The 17250-nt window shown below is 47.9% G+C and overlaps 1 pseudogene; it reads right to left on the bottom strand.

Moving 5' to 3' along the window:
* Positions 1-14791: 14791 nt before the first annotated feature.
* Positions 14792-16483, bottom strand: LOC125546755 (uncharacterized; annotated as a pseudogene).
* Positions 16484-17250: the final 767 nt, after the last annotated feature.

The raw sequence follows: 17250 nt of genomic DNA, 5'->3' as shown, positions 1-17250 counted from the left end.
CCTGGGCCATACACGGTGCCGAGCGCTGTTGGGCCAGGCCCAAAACAGGGCACGGGCACGCGCGGCCTAGGTTACGCCGTATCTCACTCCGTATCCACCGCGCCCTCCCCGAACGGCACGCGTCAAATGCGGCGTCATGGGAGAGATCGTGGGTGGTTTCTTTATTCGGAAATGCGGAACATCCGCCCCCTCCCTCTTTATAAGCAGGGGAAACAGGGGTAGTTCGCCCATTCGCCCGTTGCTGTTCCAATCTCGGAAATCTCCGCCGGTCCCTCATGCACGCTCCACCGTGGTAAGCACTGTTGCCACGGGGGCGCCTCATGTTGATGCAGCAACTGGAGCGGGGTCCTCCCGGACCACCGCTTCTGCTCCTGCCGCTTCTCACGCCGCGGCGACAGCCGGAGCGGGGTCGTCTCAGACCGCAGCCACTGCTCCCGCCAAGCGGCCAAGGGAAGCTACTCCTCCACCTCCTCGCGCCGGACGTGAGCCAGACTTCGACTTCTCCGCGTTCAGCTCCGGCGAGGAAGAAGAAGAAGAGTAACCTTGCCGGACCCGGCAACCTTTCTCCAGAGCAGCCCCCAGCGTAAGTATATGGTTTGCTTTCCGCTTGTGAGGTGCGCATGGATACTCTGTCTTTGCTGATATTTGATTGCTAATTTGTGTAGGAGCAGAGCAGCCCCACCAGGAGCCAAGGGAGAATCCCCCGACAAGGGAGAGCTCTCCGGAAAGGGAGGGCTTCCCGGTAAGGGAGAAGTCTCCGGCAAGGGACAGCGCCAACGGCCCCCCGACGGTGGAGACCGCGACTGCAGAACCCGGCACAGGTACTCCTCTTGCTTCAAAACTTCCCTGAGGTTCTTCTTCTCTTGATCTTCTTTTTGTTGGATTTTTGCTTGACTCTTCTCCCCTTTTCCGGCCGTCAGACCCATCTGCTGCGGAGCAGATGGAGACCGAGGTTGCCGCCGAAGAAGCGGCCAGTGCTGACAATCCCGCCGGCGCAGAGGCCGCCAAGGCTGCTGCCGCGGCGACTGGCGAGGAGTCCGGCGATCGTACTGACGGCCCTGAGGCCGTAGGAGCGCCAGGCGCTACACCGACCGCCGACCCGTCCACCGCTGCCGCAGCGCCAGGCTCCGAAGAGCCTCAGCCAGGCGTCTATTTGAAGGCCGGCGACGACGTCTTCATCAACCTTCCCTGGGCATCAAGCTCCAGGGTGCCGGTCGAGGGGGAGATCTTCGACAGGGAGGTGCTCGCCTCCGCGGGACTGACGCTGGTCGACGCGCCGAGCAGCAGCAGCAACGAGCCTGAGGAAGAGCGGCTGCTGCGGAAGTTGCTGTCGCTCTACCGCGCGCGGCAAGCCAAGCTGGAATCCCGCGAGGCGCTTGTCGCGAAGGCGGGAGCAGACATCGAAAAGCGCGCAGAAGAGCTCGGGGGTTTCCACCGGGAAGCCCTCCGGTCCCTGGCGGAGGAGTGGGAGCAGCTCGCTGAAGCGCAGAAGGCCTTCCTCTTCGAGAAGGCTGAAGTCGAAGAGCGGCAGCGACTTGCCGCTGTGAAGCTAGCCGCGGAGGAGGGCGAGCTGGCGCAGCGGAAGGTCAATCTCGACGCCCACGAGGAGGAGCTTGCCGCGCGCGAGGAAAAACTCGGCGGAGCCCTCAAACAAGCAGAGGACGCCGCCGCCGCCGCCACCGAGGCTGCCAAGGAGGAGTTGAAGACGAAGGTGGCACGGCTGGAGGCCGATCTCTCCGAGAAGGGACAAGAGCTTAGCGCCGCCAGGGACTCCAATGCAGATCTTGTGGTGAAGCTGTCCGCTTTGACCAAGACGCTGGACGGCGCCAAGAAGCAGGAGGCGGCCTTGAAGGAGGAAATCAAGGCCAACAAGGCGCTGCTAGAGAGTGTTGCCGCCACCCAAAACGCCTTCAGGGAGACCGTGGAGCACTGGACGGAAAGTCTTGTGAATGCCGCCACAGACATTGACATGGAGTTGGCGCATCTAGGGATGGAAGATCTCGGGTATCCCTCCAACGACAACCTCCAACCCAGCACCAAGCTCGTCCTGTTCTTCAAGGGCGTGGCGACGGCCCTTCAGCGGCTCCGGGAGAGGGTCCCAAAGCAGCTGGCCGACGAGTCGCGCAAGATCTGCGCGGGAGCTCTTCAGAAAGTGTTGGTGAAGGTGGCCTTCCGCAATCCGGGCCTCAACCTCACCAACTCCCTCAAGACCTTGCCGCCGGATGCTGATCTGGAGGCGCTCAAGACCTTTGTCGCACCCATTGTGGACAAGGTGAGCGGGATCAAGAGGATCGAGGGCGATCGCGTAGATTAGGCCGCCCATTTCTTCTTTTCTTGTCGCTGTTTGCCATGTTATGAAAACAATCTATTAGAGCCGCGACAAGCTATCTTTGTAATATAACTCTATTCTGGGTAATGATTGCAATGTTATTCCCTTTACTTGATCCCTCCCTTTGTATGTTTTTGCCCTACGCTTTTAGGGAACTTGCCGGTGTAGGCACCTGAGCCGCGAGCGCTGAGTACGGGACGTCAGCAGCCTGCTGGCGGTGCCGCTACCGACAAGAAACCTTGTCGCAACTAGTTGCAGCTCACTTAAGTTGTTGAGCGGACTCGAAACAAAGTAAGGGCGCAACTAGCTACGAGTTGGTTCCTCCGCGCACAGGTTTTCCATACAAAGTGCGGTCGTTCAAGGGAGATAACTTAAAATTTAAAAAATATGATTGCTCAAACTTTGGCAACTTAGCTTTTCTGTTGTTTACTTCCCGGCAAGGCGAAACTTTCTTGAACGACGCTTGGTCCACACCATTATCTTCTCCTTTCCCCCCCCCGGCAAACTTGTGGGCGAGGGAACCTTCCTTTCCTTGAGGAAAAAGAAAGAAGAGAAAATAAAGATATGGAGCCTTATGGCTCATTATTGCTTACCAGGGAGTAGGTGCTGCACAAAGCGTTAGATAACACATGCAATAAATAGAAAGCATGAAATTGACAAAATGTGCGGAGCACATGAGCTTTACTTATGCACGGGGTCTGCGCCCGGCTTTGTACAAAGGATTACATGCAACAGCGGCAAGACTTGTACAAAAGGTGGTTGCCGGAACAGGTTCCGGCAACCGCGCCTTACGGGTAAAACTTACGAAGAAGCTCAATGTTCCAGGAGTTGCTCACCGGAATGGCATCTTCGGTCTCAAGGCGGACAGCGCCAGGCCTAGTGACTCGTTTTACCCGGTAAGGGCCTTCCCACTTCGGCGTCAACTTGTTGGAATTCTTGGCGGACCGAAAATGCCGAAGAACAAGGTCGCCTTCCTCGAGACTTCTGGCGTTAACTTTGCGGCTATGGTAGCGGCGCAAAGCTTGCTGGTAGCGAGCAGCTCGCACAGCAGCCTGAAGACGGTCTTCCTCAAGGAGCAGCGCGTCATCTTGTTGCAGCTGCTCTTGCTCGAGCTCATCATAAGCGAGCACTCGAGGTGACCCGTATACGAGTTCCATGGGGAGAACTGCCTCTGCTCCATAGACTAGAGCGAAAGGTGTTTGGCCAGTGGCTCGATTTGGCGTCGTCCTGATCGACCAAAGAACCACCGGCAGCTCCTCGATCCAGTTTCTTCCGCACTTGTGCAGCTTGTCGAAAGTTCTGGTCTTGAGCCCGCGCAGCACTTCAGCATTTGCCCTCTCCACTTGACCGTTGCTTCTCGGGTGAGCAACAGAAGCGAAGCAGACCTTGGCGCCAAGATCTTGGATGTACTGCATGAAGGTGCGGCTCGTGAATTGCGTACCGTTGTTGGTGATTATCCTGTTAGGGATCTCGAAGTGGCAAACAATCGACCTGAAGAACTTGACTGCTGACTGTGCTGTCACCTTCCTCACTGGTTCCACTTCCGGCCACTTTGTGAACTTGTCGATTGTAACGTACAAGTACTCAAAGCCCCCGACTGCTCGGGGAAAGGGGCCGAGGATGTCGAGCCCCCAGACCGAAAATGGCCAGGATAAAGGGATCGTCTGGAGAGTTTGAGCTGGTTGGTGTATCTGTTTGGAATGGAACTGGCATGCTTCACACTTGGTTACTTGTGCAGTTGCATCCTGGAGGGCTGTCGGCCAAAAGAAACCTTGCCGGAATGCTTTGCCGACAAGTGCTCTTGCGCCAATGTGATGACCACATATGCCTCCATGTATCTCTGCCAACAGCTTTTGTCCGTCTTCCCGGTGAATACACTTCAATTTCACACTGTTCAGTCTTCTTCTGTACAGTGCCTTGTCGACAAACTGGTACATACTTGACTGCCGGGCTACTCTTTCTGCTTCTTCTTTCTCTTCGGGAAGTTCTTGGCGCTGATCGCGGCGAGCTCGTGGATCTGATGACGCGGTGGAGTCGCTGTCGAGGTGGATCCGGCGAGTCGGCGATCTTGGCCTTTGGGGCGGAGAGTGCACAGTAGCTGCACCCCCACCGGTCTTGTCACCACCGGCTCGTGCATGGCTGACTTGCCGCAGCTGCGACGTGCTCGGCTGCAGCTGAGTGTCGCCGTTGGCGAAGCCGATGAGATTCTGAATGGTGGCCCTCCAGTCGTCGATCTTGTCTGCTGTTGGAGGGTAGTCTAGGAGCAGTTGAGCTCGCGCCAAAGCTTCTGCTGCAGTGGCGGGTGGTGGTGGCGAACGGTGCGAGGAGCGGGATATGCTCGGACTTCTAACTATGTTAGAAGGAGCAGTGTCCCGTCCAGGCGACCGTGGCTCGCTCGTGCCAGCATGTTGACGTGCATGGTGGTCTTGAGAGCTCCGAGATCCACCAGCTCTCTCTTGGTCCAGCAAGCGCATGGTACCGTGAGCACCATGACGCTGCCGGTCCCGCGCCTCATGAGATGGGCGCGGTGCATGTACGGACGCCGAGGTCTTGGAGTGCGCCCGGTCGTTGTGGGATCTGGCTACACCGCCGATGGGCAGCGCAGCCTTGTCCTTGGACCTGGCAGCACCGTGAGCTCCCTTGTCGACGCCCGTTCTTCCGCCGGTGTCCGCCCCATCAACCGTTTGCTCCGGTGGTAGCGGGGCGGACGGGGCACCTGCCTCCGAAGCCTTCTTCTTCGGCGGCATGTTGATGAAGATGATGAAGATCTAGCTCGCGTGAACGCCGGATCTGGTTCACACAACCTCGACGCCCCCTACCTGGCGCGCCAAAGATGTCGGGGGACTGATCCACGAACACCTATGGGACCGGCGGGCCGAGTCCCTTTCGGTTCGGCAGGGGCGGAGGTCGCACAAAGAGCAGATCGAGGCGAAGCACACGAGCGATTTACCCAGGTTCGGGCCGCACGGATGCATAAAACCCTACTCCTGCTTTGTGGGTTGTATTGATTTCTTGCTCGGGAGCGCGGAGTGCTACAGTACACACCAGCAGCTAGCGAGACCGAGCATGAGTGTTCTCCGAACTGGCTAACCCCCCTCTACGTTGCACACGGGCCTCCTTTTATATGCTCAAGGGGTCACCAACAGGTGGCAACGGAGGCAAAGGGTAAAAATGGAAAGGTGCTGCGGTAGGTACAGCTACCTGCTATAGTGTATCATACCTAACCCTGACGGCAGGGGACAAGGGCATTAAATGCATGTCTGTGTCGCCTAAACAGTGCAAAAGGGACCGTCAGGGGCGCCACCGCCTGCCACGATGGCGATCTTGTCAGCGCCGCTTGCCACCGCTCACCGCAAGCTGCACAGCCTCTCGCCACGTACGCCTGGAAGGGTCCCAGAGCGACACGTTGGTGGATGTGCTGGAGCGCGGGCACAGTGGTGTCTTGCCGCGGCAAGCGCCTTGCCGCGGTTGTTGTCTTGTCGCGCCCGGGAGCTTGTCGCTCACCGGGCCTTGCCGGGACGTGCGACGCGTCGCGGCAAGTTCCTTGAGATGCCTTGGTTGGCCTTCCCGGCAAGCTCCTCTTGCGGGGGTCTTGAGATGCCTTGGTTGGCCTTCCCGGCAAGCTCCTCTTGCCGGGGTCTTGTCTCTTTGTCTTGGATACTTTGTTCTTGAATGGCTCCAAAGTAACCACGGAGGACCCTGGCGGTCACCCGGCAAGCCTTGCCGCGGGATGCTGCGACTGCCCGTGCACAAGTTCGGGATACTAGGGTACCCCTACTCTAGTACACCGACATCTATGGAATTAATCTTTCTATTTTTACAAAGTACATGTCCATTAATGGTAGAAGAAAGATTAAGAATGTTGCGGAAATTGGCATCTAGGCTTGCTTTTATCTCTTTAATAGATTCGTTTTGGTAAGAAAGCAAGAGAGATGTGATTTCAGCTTTCTCGTTAATGGGGTGCCCAAATATAATTTTCATCCTCTCATAGGTATCTATGGGATCCCCTTCAAGAAAACCCCCCTCGAAAATAGAATCTAAAACTTGTTTGAACGAAGCGGGCAGGCCAACATAAAAGCTTTTTAAGTAAACCTCAATTTGATATTGGGGTACATAGCTAGCCCGAATCCTTAACAGCCTATCCCAAGCATCTTTCAAAGATTCATCAAGTAAATAACGAAAAATTCCAGAATCATCTTCATCAAAATTACTAAGGTTCTCATTGATAACACCGGCAAGTTGTTCCATAGTATTCCGATTTATGAGTTTAGATGAGATAGCAGGATTGTCTAAAGCACTAGAACTTGGGAGAGAACCCCCAACTCTTTTTGGTTCTGACATGGCGAGGGAAAAGAGGCAAAAAGAGAGGGAGGATAGAGAGAGAGAGCGTGCGAATAAAACGACAAGGGTGAAGTGGGGGAGAGGAAAACGAGAGGCAAATGGCAAATAATGTAATGCGAGGGATAGGAGTTTGTGATGGGTACTTGGTATGTCTTGGCTTGAGTGTAGATCTCCCCGGCAACGGCGCCAGGAATCCTTCTTGCTACCTCTTAAGCATGCGTTGGTTTTCCCTTGAAGAGGAAAGGGTGGTGCAGCAAAGTAGCATAAGTATTTCCCTCAGTTTTTGCGAACCAAGGTATCAATCCAGTAGGAGGCCACGCACGAGTCCCTCGTACCTACACAAACAAATAAATCCTGGAACCAACGCGATAAGGGGTTGTCAATCCCTACACGGTCACTTACGAGAGTGAGATCTGATAGATATGATAAGATAATATTTTTGGTATTTTTGGGATAAAGATGCAAAGTAAAATAAAAGCAAAGAAAATAACTAAGTATTGGAAGATTAATATGATGAAGATAGACCCGGGGGCCATAGGTTTCACTAGTGGCTTCTCTCAAGAGCATAAGTATTTTACGGTGGGTGAACGAACTACTGTTGAGCAATTGACAGAATTGAGCATAGTTATGATAATATCTAGGTATGATCATGTATATAGGCATCACGTCCGAGACAAGTAGACCGACTCCTGCCTGCATCTATTACTATTACTCCACTCATCGACCGCTATCCAACATGCATCTAGAGTATTAAGTTCATGAAAACAGAGTAACGCCTTAAGCAAGATGACATGATGTAGAGGGATAAATTCATGCAATATGATAAAAACCCCATCTTGTTATCCTTAATGGCAACAATACAATACGTGCCTTGCTGCCCCTACTTTCACTGGGAAAGGACACCGCAAGATTCAACCCAAAGATAAGCACTTCTCCCATTGCAAGAAAGATCAATCTAGTAGGCAAAACCAAACTGATAATTCGAAGAGACTTGCAAAGATAACCAACCATACATAAAAGAATTCAGAGGAGATTCAAATATTGTTCATAGATAATCTTGATCATAAACCCAAAATTCATCGGTCTCAACAAACACACCGCAAAAAGAAGATTACATCGAATAGATCTCCACAAGAGAGGGGAGAACATTGTATTGAGATCCAAAAAGAGAGAAGAAGCCATCTAGCTAATAATTATGGACCCGAAGGTCTGAGGTAAACTACTCACACTTCATCGGAGAGGCTATGGTGTTGATGTAGAAGCCCTTCGTGATGGATGCCCCCTCCGGGGGAGCTCCGGAACAGGCCCCAAGATGGGATCTCGTGGATACAGAAAGTTGCGGCGGTGGAATTAGGGTTTTGGCTCTGTATCTGATTGTTTGGGGGTATATATAGGAGGAAGGAGTACGTCGGTGGAGCAACAGGGGGCCCACAAGGGTGGAGGGCGCGCCTGGGGGGGATAGGCGCGCCCCCTACCTCGTGGCCTCCTCTATTTCTTTATGTAGGGTCCAAGTCTCCTGGATCATGTTCGGTGAGAAAATCACGTTCCCGAAGGTTTCATTCCATTTGGACTCCGTTTGATATTCCTTTTCTTCGAAACCCTAAAATATGCAAAAAAAACAACAATTCTGGGATGGGCCTCCGGTTAATAGGTTAGTCCCAAAAATAATATAAAAGTGGATAATAAAGACCAATAATGTCCAAAATAGTAGATAAATTAGCATGGAGCAATCAAAAATTATAGATACGTTGGAGACGTATCAAATACTAATTTCAACTCTTGGAACATCTCATATGCTCCGTGGCGTTCAAAACGTCTTTGAAGCCCCGATTCTAAGCTGTAAAGCATGGTGCACTAAACTATCAAGTAGTCATCATATCGAGCTTGCCAAACGTTCATAACGTGTGCATCTGCGCCTACAATCGGTCTGTCACCTAGTGGTGCATCAAGGACATAATTCTTCTGTGCAGCAATGAGGATAATCCTCAGATCATGGATCCAATTCGCATCATTGCTACTAACATCTTTCAACTTAGTTTTCTCTAGGAACATATCAAAAATAAAACAGGGGAGCTAAACGCGAGCTTTTGATCTACAACATAGATATGATAATACTACCAGGACTAATTTCATGGTAAATTTAAAGTTCAATTAACCATATTACTTAAGAACTCCCACTTAGATAGACATCCCTCTAATCATCTAAGTGATCACGTGATACATATCAACTAAACCATGTTCGATCATCACGTGAGATGGAGTAGTTTTCAATGGTGAACATCACCATGTTGATCATATCTACTATATGATTCACGCTCGACCTTTCGGTCTCAGTGTTCCGAGGCCATATCTGCATATGCTAGGTTTGTCAAGTTTAACCCGAGTATTCTGCGTGTGCAAAACTGGCTTGCACCCGTTGTATGTGAACATAGAGCTTATGACACCCGATCATCACGTGGTGTCTCGGCACGACGAACTTTCGCAACGGTGCATACTCAGGGAGAACACTTATACCTTGAAATTTAGTGAGAGATCATCTTATAATGCTACCGTCGAACTAAGCAAAATAAGATGCATAAAGGATAAACATCACATGCAATCAATATAAGTGATATGATATGGCCATCATCATCTTGTGCCTTTGATCTCCATCTCCAAAGCACCGTCATGATCACCATCGTCACCGGTGCGACACCCTGATCTCCATTGTAGCATCGTTGTCGTCTCACCAACTATTGCTTCTACGACTATCGCTACTACTTAGCGATAAAGTAAAGCAATTACATGGCGATTGCATTTCATACAATAAAGCGACAACCATATGGCTCCTGCCAGTTGCCGATAACTCCATTACAAAACATGATCATCTCATACAATAAAATTTAGCATCATGTCTTGACCATATCAAATCACAACATGCCCTACAAAAACAAGTTAGACGTCCTCTATGTTGTTGCAAGTTTTACGTGGCTACTACGGGATGAGAAAGAACCGTTCTTACCTACGCATCAAAAGCGAAACGAATTTTCATCAAGTATGTGCTATTTTTACCTTCAACAAGGACCGGGCGTAGCCACACTCGATTCAACTAAAGTTGGAGAAACTGACACCCGCCAGCCACCTGTGTGCGAAGCACGTCGGTAGAACCAGTCTCGCGAAAGCATACACGTAATGTCGGTCTGGGCCGCATAATCCAACAATACCGTCGAATCAAAGTATGACATGCTGGTAAGCAGTATGACTATTATCACCCACAACTCACTTGTGTTCTATTCGTGCATATAACATCTACGCATAAAACTGGCTCTGATGCCATTGTTGGGGAACGTAGTAATTTCAAAAAAATTCCTACGCACACGCAAGATCATGGTGATGCATAGCAACAAGAGGGAGAGTGTTGTCTACGTACCCTCGTAGACCATAAGCAGAAGCGTTATGACAATGCGGTTGATGTAGTCGTACGTCTTAACGATCGACCGATCCTAGCACCGAAAGTACGGCACCTCCGTGATTTGCACACGTTCGGCTCGGCGATGTCCCACAAACTCACGACCAGCAGAGTGTTGAGGGACAGCTTCGTCAGCACGACAGCATGATGACGGTGATGATGAAGCTACCAGCGCAGGACTTCGCCTAAGCAATACGACGATATGACCGCGGTGGATTATGGTGGAGGGGGGCACCACACACGGCTAAGAGATCAATGATCAACTTGTGTCTATGGGGTGCCCCTTGGCCACGTATATAAAGGATGGAGGGAAGAGGAGGCCGGCCCTCATAGGACGCGCCCAAAGTGTGAGTCCTACTACGACTCCCTAGTCATAGTAGGATCCCACCTCCCACATGGAATAGGAAAAAAGGGAAGGGGAAGGAGAAGAAAGGAAGGGGGCGCCCCCTTTCCCTAGTCCAATTTGGATCAGTCCATGGGGAAGGGGCGCGGCCACCCTTGAGGCCTTTCTCTAATTTCCCGTATGGCCCATTAAGGCCCAATACGAATTCCCGTAACTCTTTGGTACTCCAAAAAATACCGGAATCACTCGAAACCTTTCCGATGTCCGAATATAGCCTTCCAATATATCGATCTTTACGTCTCGACCATTTTGAGACTCCTCATCATGTCCCTGATCTCATCTGAGACTCCGAACAAACTTCGGTCATCAAATCACATAACTCATAGTACAAATCGTCATAGAACGTTCAGCGTGCGGACCCTATGGGTTCGAGAACTATGTAGACATGACCAAGACTCATCTCTGGTCAATAACCAATAGCAGAACCCAGATGCTCATATTGGTTCCTACATATTCTATGAAGATCTTTATCGGTCAATCCGCATAACAAGATACGTTGTTCCCTTTTTCATCGGAATGTTACTTGTCGGAGATTCGATCGTCGGTATCTCAATACCTAGTTCAATCTCGTTACCGGCAATTCTCTTTATTCGTTTCGTAATGCATCATCCCGCAACTAACTCATTAGTTACATTGCTTGAAAGGCTTATAGTGATGTGCATTACCGAGAGGGCCCAGAGATACCTCTCCGACAATCGGGGTGACAAATCCTAATCTTGATCTATGCCAACTCAACAAGTACCATCGGAGACACATGTAGAGCACCTTTATAATCACTCAGTTATGTTGTGATGTTTGGTATCACACAAAGTGTTCCTCCGATATCTGGAAGTTGCATAATCTCATAGTCATAGGAATATGTATAAGTCATGAAGAAAGCAATAGCAATATACTAAACGATCAAGTGCTAAGCTAACGGAATGGGTCAAGTCAATCACATCATTCTCTAATGATGTGATCCCGTTAGTCAAATGACAACTCATGTCTATGGCTACGCAACTTAACCATGTTTGATTCAACGAGCTAGTCAAGTAGAGACATACTAGTGACACTCTTTTTGTCTATGTATCCACACATGTACTAATTTTCTGATTAATACAATTCTAGCATGAATAATAAACATTTATCATGAAATAAGGAAATAAATAATAACTTCACTATTGCCTCTAGGGCATATTTCCTTCCGTCCTTGAGAGTTTGCTTCATCTATAGCAATTGAGCACAACACGATCTAGCAGCAATGTACTCAGCTTCAGCAGTAGACAGTGATACGTAGTTTTGTTTCTTCGAAGACCAATAGACCAAGGATCGTTCGAGGAAATGACATGTGCCTGATGTTGACTTGTGGTCCACACGATCACCAGCATAGTCTGAGTCTGAATATCCAATGAGATCAAAAGCCGAGCCCTTGGAATACCATAATCCAAGTGTTGGAGTGTGATTCCTTCGGTGTAGCTTGAAAACGGGCACACATGCAAACACTAAGTATAATATATGGCGTAGATGCACATAAATACAATAAAGAACCAATCATGGAGCGGTATACCTTTTTTTTATCAAAGTTACCGTTTTCATCAGTGCATAGATGGCCATTTGCGGGCATAGGGATTTTGATGCCTTTGCAATCTTGCATGCTGAATTTCCTCAATACATCCTTGAGGTATTTTTCCTGATATGAATATTCCATTGCGCTGTTGACGAATCTGAAGACCTAAGAAGAATTTCAATTCTCCCATCATAGACATTTGATATTCTTCACTCATCATGTAGGCAAATTCATCACTGTAAAGTTCGTCAGTATAGCCAAAGATGATATCATCAACATATATTTGGCACACGAATAATTCATCATCATAAGCTTTGGTGAAAAGAGTTGGGTCAAGTGAACCGGGTTTGAAGCCTTTCTTCATGAGGAATTCCTTCAAAGTATCATACCATGCCCGAGGGGCCTGCTTGAGGCCATAGAGGGCCTTATTAAGTCTGAAGACTTTGTCAGGATGCTTTGGATCTTCAAAACCTGGGGTTGAGCAACATATACTTCTTCCTCAAGCTTACCATTGAGGAATGCACTTTTCACATCCATTTGATATAAGAGGATATTATGATGGTTAGCATAAGCAAGTAATATGCGAATTGCTTCAAGTCTAGCAACAGGTGCAAAAGTTTCATCGAAATCAATTCCTTCAACCTGTGTGTAGCCTTGAGCTACAAGTCGTGCCTTATTCCTCACCACAAGGCCATTTTCATCTTGCATGTTGCGGTAGATCCATTTTGTGTCGATGATATTGTGCTTGTGAGGGTCTGGTCGCTTGACAAGTTCCCAGACGTTGTTGAGCTCGAACTGATGTAATTCCTCTTGCATAGCTTGAATCCACTCGGGCTGCAGAAATGCTTCATCTACCTTAGTGGGCTATGTATAGAGATGAAACCAAAGTGCCCACAAAATTTAGATAAATGTGAAGCTTTTGAGCGTGTGAGAGGACCTGGTGTGTTGATGTCGCTGATGATTTTCTCAATCTGCACTTCATTAGCAACGCGGGGATGAGCTGGTTGATGATGAGGAATTTGCTCAGCATTTTCTTCAGAGCCATTTTCTTCAAAAACTCCAGCATGATGTTCTTCACGTTCTGGAATGACTTCTTCAGCAGATTCTTCGGTAGGAATGACATCCTCAGTAGCCTTGAACTTAATAGATTCCTCAGGTGGTATTTCATCCATCACATGAGGTAGGTGCTCTCTTTGCGAGCCATTAGTTTCATCGAACCGCACATCTACAGTTTCAACAACCTTTGTGGTGATAGGTGTTGAAGACTCTATAGGTGTGTGAGTCCTTACCATAACCAAGCATAAAACCTTCATGTGCTTCTGGTGCAAATTTAGAACTTTGATGAGGATCTCTAATCTAGCATTTAGCACCGAAGACTTTGAAATAACTCACATTGGGTTTCTTGTCAGTGAGGAGTTCATATGCAGTCTTCTTGAAGAATTTGTGAAGATATACTCTGTTGATGATGTGGCACGCATTATCGATTGCCTCAGGCCAGAAGCGAGGAGGCGCCTTGTACTCATCAAACATAGTGCGGGCCATCTCAACAAGAGTCCTGTTCTTGCGCTCCACGATGCCATTCTGCTGAGGAGTATAAGGAGCAGATAACTCATGAGTAATACCAAGTTCATCAAGATAGTCATGAAGACCAGTGTTCTTGAACTCAGTTCCATTGTCACTTCTGATGTGCTTGATCTTCACACCAAAGTTGGTTGAAGCCCTCGAGGAAAATCGTTTGAAGACTTCCTGCACTTCAGTTTTGTAAGTGATGATGTGCACCCATGTATAACGAGAATAATCATCAACAATGACAAAACCATATAAAGATGCAACATTAGTAAATGTGGCATAGTGAGTAGGGCCAAAGAGATCCATGTGAAGCAATTCAAATGGACGAGTGGTAGTCATGATGGTCTTTGAGGGATGCTTGGCCTTGGTCATCTTTCCAGCTTCACAAGCTCCACACAAATGGTCCTTGAGGAATTTGACACCCTCGATGCCAATGACATGCTTTTTCTTCGTGAGCGTGTGCAAGTTCCTCATCCCAGCATGACCAAGTCATCGATGCCATAGCCAGCCTTCTGAAGCTTTTGCAGGTAGACATGTAGCAGGTTGTGGTCATGTAGAGAAATCAACAATATACAAATCTCCTCTCCTAAATCCTTCAAAGACTTTGGAATTGTCAGCTTCCATGATCACAACACAACGATACTTGCCAAAGACAACAACCATATCAAGATCACAAAGCATTGAGATAGACATGAGGTTGAACCCTAAGGACTCGACAAGCATGACTTTGTCCATGTGTCGATCCTTTGAGATTGCAACCTTACCTAGACCCAATACCTTGCTTTTGCCTTTGTCAGCATAGGTGATATGCTTCAGATGCGATGGAGATAAGGGAGCGTCCATTAATAGATTCTTGTCACCATTCATGTGATTTGTACATCCACTATCGAGGAACCACTTAGTGGCTTTGGGTTGATCATTCTACAGATGAATTAGTGCAGCTTACGAACTCATATACTTCATTAGCGAAGAATATGACATCAAATTCATCAGATCAATTTCATCAAACAATAGAACAGATATAACAAATTGAGGACGTGAGAAATGGAAATTCATTTCTTCATGATTAGCTTGCGTCCTTTCAAGCACATTCAGCTCTCCAGCATATTCTTCAGACGTTTAAGTACATCTGGAGACCTGACCCTGCATAAGAGATTAGTTCTTTTTCTTCACCACCCACATCTGAAGGGGTGGCAAAGAGTTCATCATTCTACGAGATCCATAAGAGAAAGGTGGCATAGATGCCAATCCACTTCGTTTCGCATAAGAGGGGTTAGGGTAAGCATATGAGTAAGCAGAGAAATTCTTCGAGGATTTATGAACATAATGATTTGAAGAATAGTGCACATATCCATAATCCTTAGCCTTTCCCTGCGAAATAGAGGTGTTAGCACGACGATGTTCATGTGAGGACTTTGATCCATGTGAGGAATGTGGTCCATATGAGGACTTGGATCCATATGAAGAATTTGATTTGGGGTTCCTATTCTTCACAGGTGGTGTCATGATGACATTCACCTAAAGACTTTCAAGGCACCTTTTGGGAACCCAAATTTTCTTCATAGGGGGGCCGTTCCTACAGTTAGTGCCAACATATCTAGCAAATACTTCACCATTCTGATTTTTGAACAGTTTGTAATTGGAGTCAAATGACTCATCAGAAGAATATGAAGATTCACATGTAAAGCCAGATAAAGTAGATGGATCCTCTAAAGGTCCCATTGCATCAACCCATGAGGTTTTGGGATACTGTAGGTTTCCAGTAGGTCCCATCAGCATTGAGTTTCCTCTCAAAGGCAATACCCTCTTTCCTAGGGTTCTTGTTGAGGATCTGCTTTTTAAGCACATCACAAAGAGCTTGATGCCCTTTGAGGCTTTTGTACATGCCTGTCACGTACAATTCCTTCAGCCCTGCATGGTCAATGATACTTGCAGCATCCTCAGATGAGGAATTAGTGATAGTAGAGACAGTTGAAGAATTTGCAACAATAGAAGCATTTGAACATTCAGGTGAAGAATTATAAGATTCACGTTCAATGCATTTCAAACATGGAGGAATAAACTCTTCCTGAGTAGCGCTGATTTGTTGAGCAAGTAATGAATCACGCTCCTTCTAAAGATCTTCATAACTCACTCTTAACTGCTCAATATGTTGCTTTCTTTGTAGAAATTCATAAGAAAGCTTCTCATGATCAGATAAGAGAGCGTTATGATGACCCTGAAGATTGTCAAACTTGGACTAGAGTCCGTGAAGACTTTCAGCCAAAGCTTTAGAACAATCCGTTTCTTCACCCAACATATCATCACTCTCATCTAGCATGTTTTGAACTTTTTCCAAAGCTCTTTGTTGTTTAGTGGAAAGGGAATCAAGTTTGATTAACTGGGTCCAAATTCATCACCAGATTCATCATCACTAGACTCAGATAAGTAGCATTCAGTTACCTTGGCACATTTTTCCATAAGGCATGGTGCAGAGGATGATGATTCTGGATTGAAAGTCATAGCCTTGCGTGATTCCACGACATCCTCAAACCAGGGTTCATGGTGAGATCGATGGCCTTCATAGACCTCAGAGAGTCGGTCCCATATGAGCTTCACATGGCAGAGATGCATAACATTCCTGAACTGATTTTGTGTCAAGTCAGAGCAGATGATGTCCTTCGCCGTGAGCTTGAGTAGCATGTACTTGCGAATATCATCAGGCTCCGCCATCTTGCATAGGTCAGTAAGACCAATCTCAGTGACGGTCCAGAGTTCGCTGTTCATCGAAATGAGGCGCTTCTTCATCATGGCCTTCCACTTGGGATAATCATGACCGTCAAAGATGGGGCATGTCACAGTCTTCATTCCTGTGGTCGACATAACTAAAACTCCATGCGGTTAAACCAAAATCACACAGAACAAGGGAGTACCTTGCTCTGGTACCAATTGAAAGTGTGTTAAGTCGACTAGAGAGGGGTGAATAGGCGATTTTTATGAATTCTTCACCGAGGATGTCAGGGTGAGGAAATTTCTGAGCGAAGAACTACTTGCAGCGGAATAAGTACTCAGATGCATACATGACATAACATAAACATGGATATCATGATGAAATGAAATCAGACACAGAGTACAAAAAGCATAAGCACATGATAAAACAGGCTGAAGACAAACAGACTGAAGAAATTGAACTGAGGAAATTGAGAAAGTCTTCAATCAAAGTCTTCAAACATATATGAACAAGTACACAACACAGTAATGAAGAAATGAAAGGGTTGAGGAAATTGAACCAGTAAGCTTGGTGAAGACAATGATTTGGTAGACCAGTTCCAACTCCTGTGACAGTTGTACGTCTGGTTAGAGTGGCTAGGTATTTAAACCTGAGGACACATAGTCCTCACCATATTCTCCTTGAACTAAGGTCACACAGACCTCGTCCTATCACACGTGGCAAGTCTTCAGGTGACTTCCAAACCTTCACAAACTTGTTCACCCGGCGATCCATAATTTCCTCTTGGATGCTCTAGACCATGACGCCTAACAGTTTGGAGGATGCACAGTCCTCAAAGGTAACAAGCGTCGGTTCCACACAGGAGCAATCTCTTCAGCGATGCTCAATCACTTTGGGTTTGTAG

This window comes from Triticum urartu, chromosome 3A (assembly GCF_056163025.1).
Source record: "Triticum urartu cultivar PI428250 chromosome 3A, HENAU_Tu73, whole genome shotgun sequence".
In the NCBI taxonomy this organism is placed as follows: domain Eukaryota; kingdom Viridiplantae; phylum Streptophyta; class Magnoliopsida; order Poales; family Poaceae; genus Triticum; species Triticum urartu.
The sequence above is the reverse complement of the archived record's forward strand: the minus strand, read 5'-3'. Positions and strand labels throughout refer to the sequence as shown.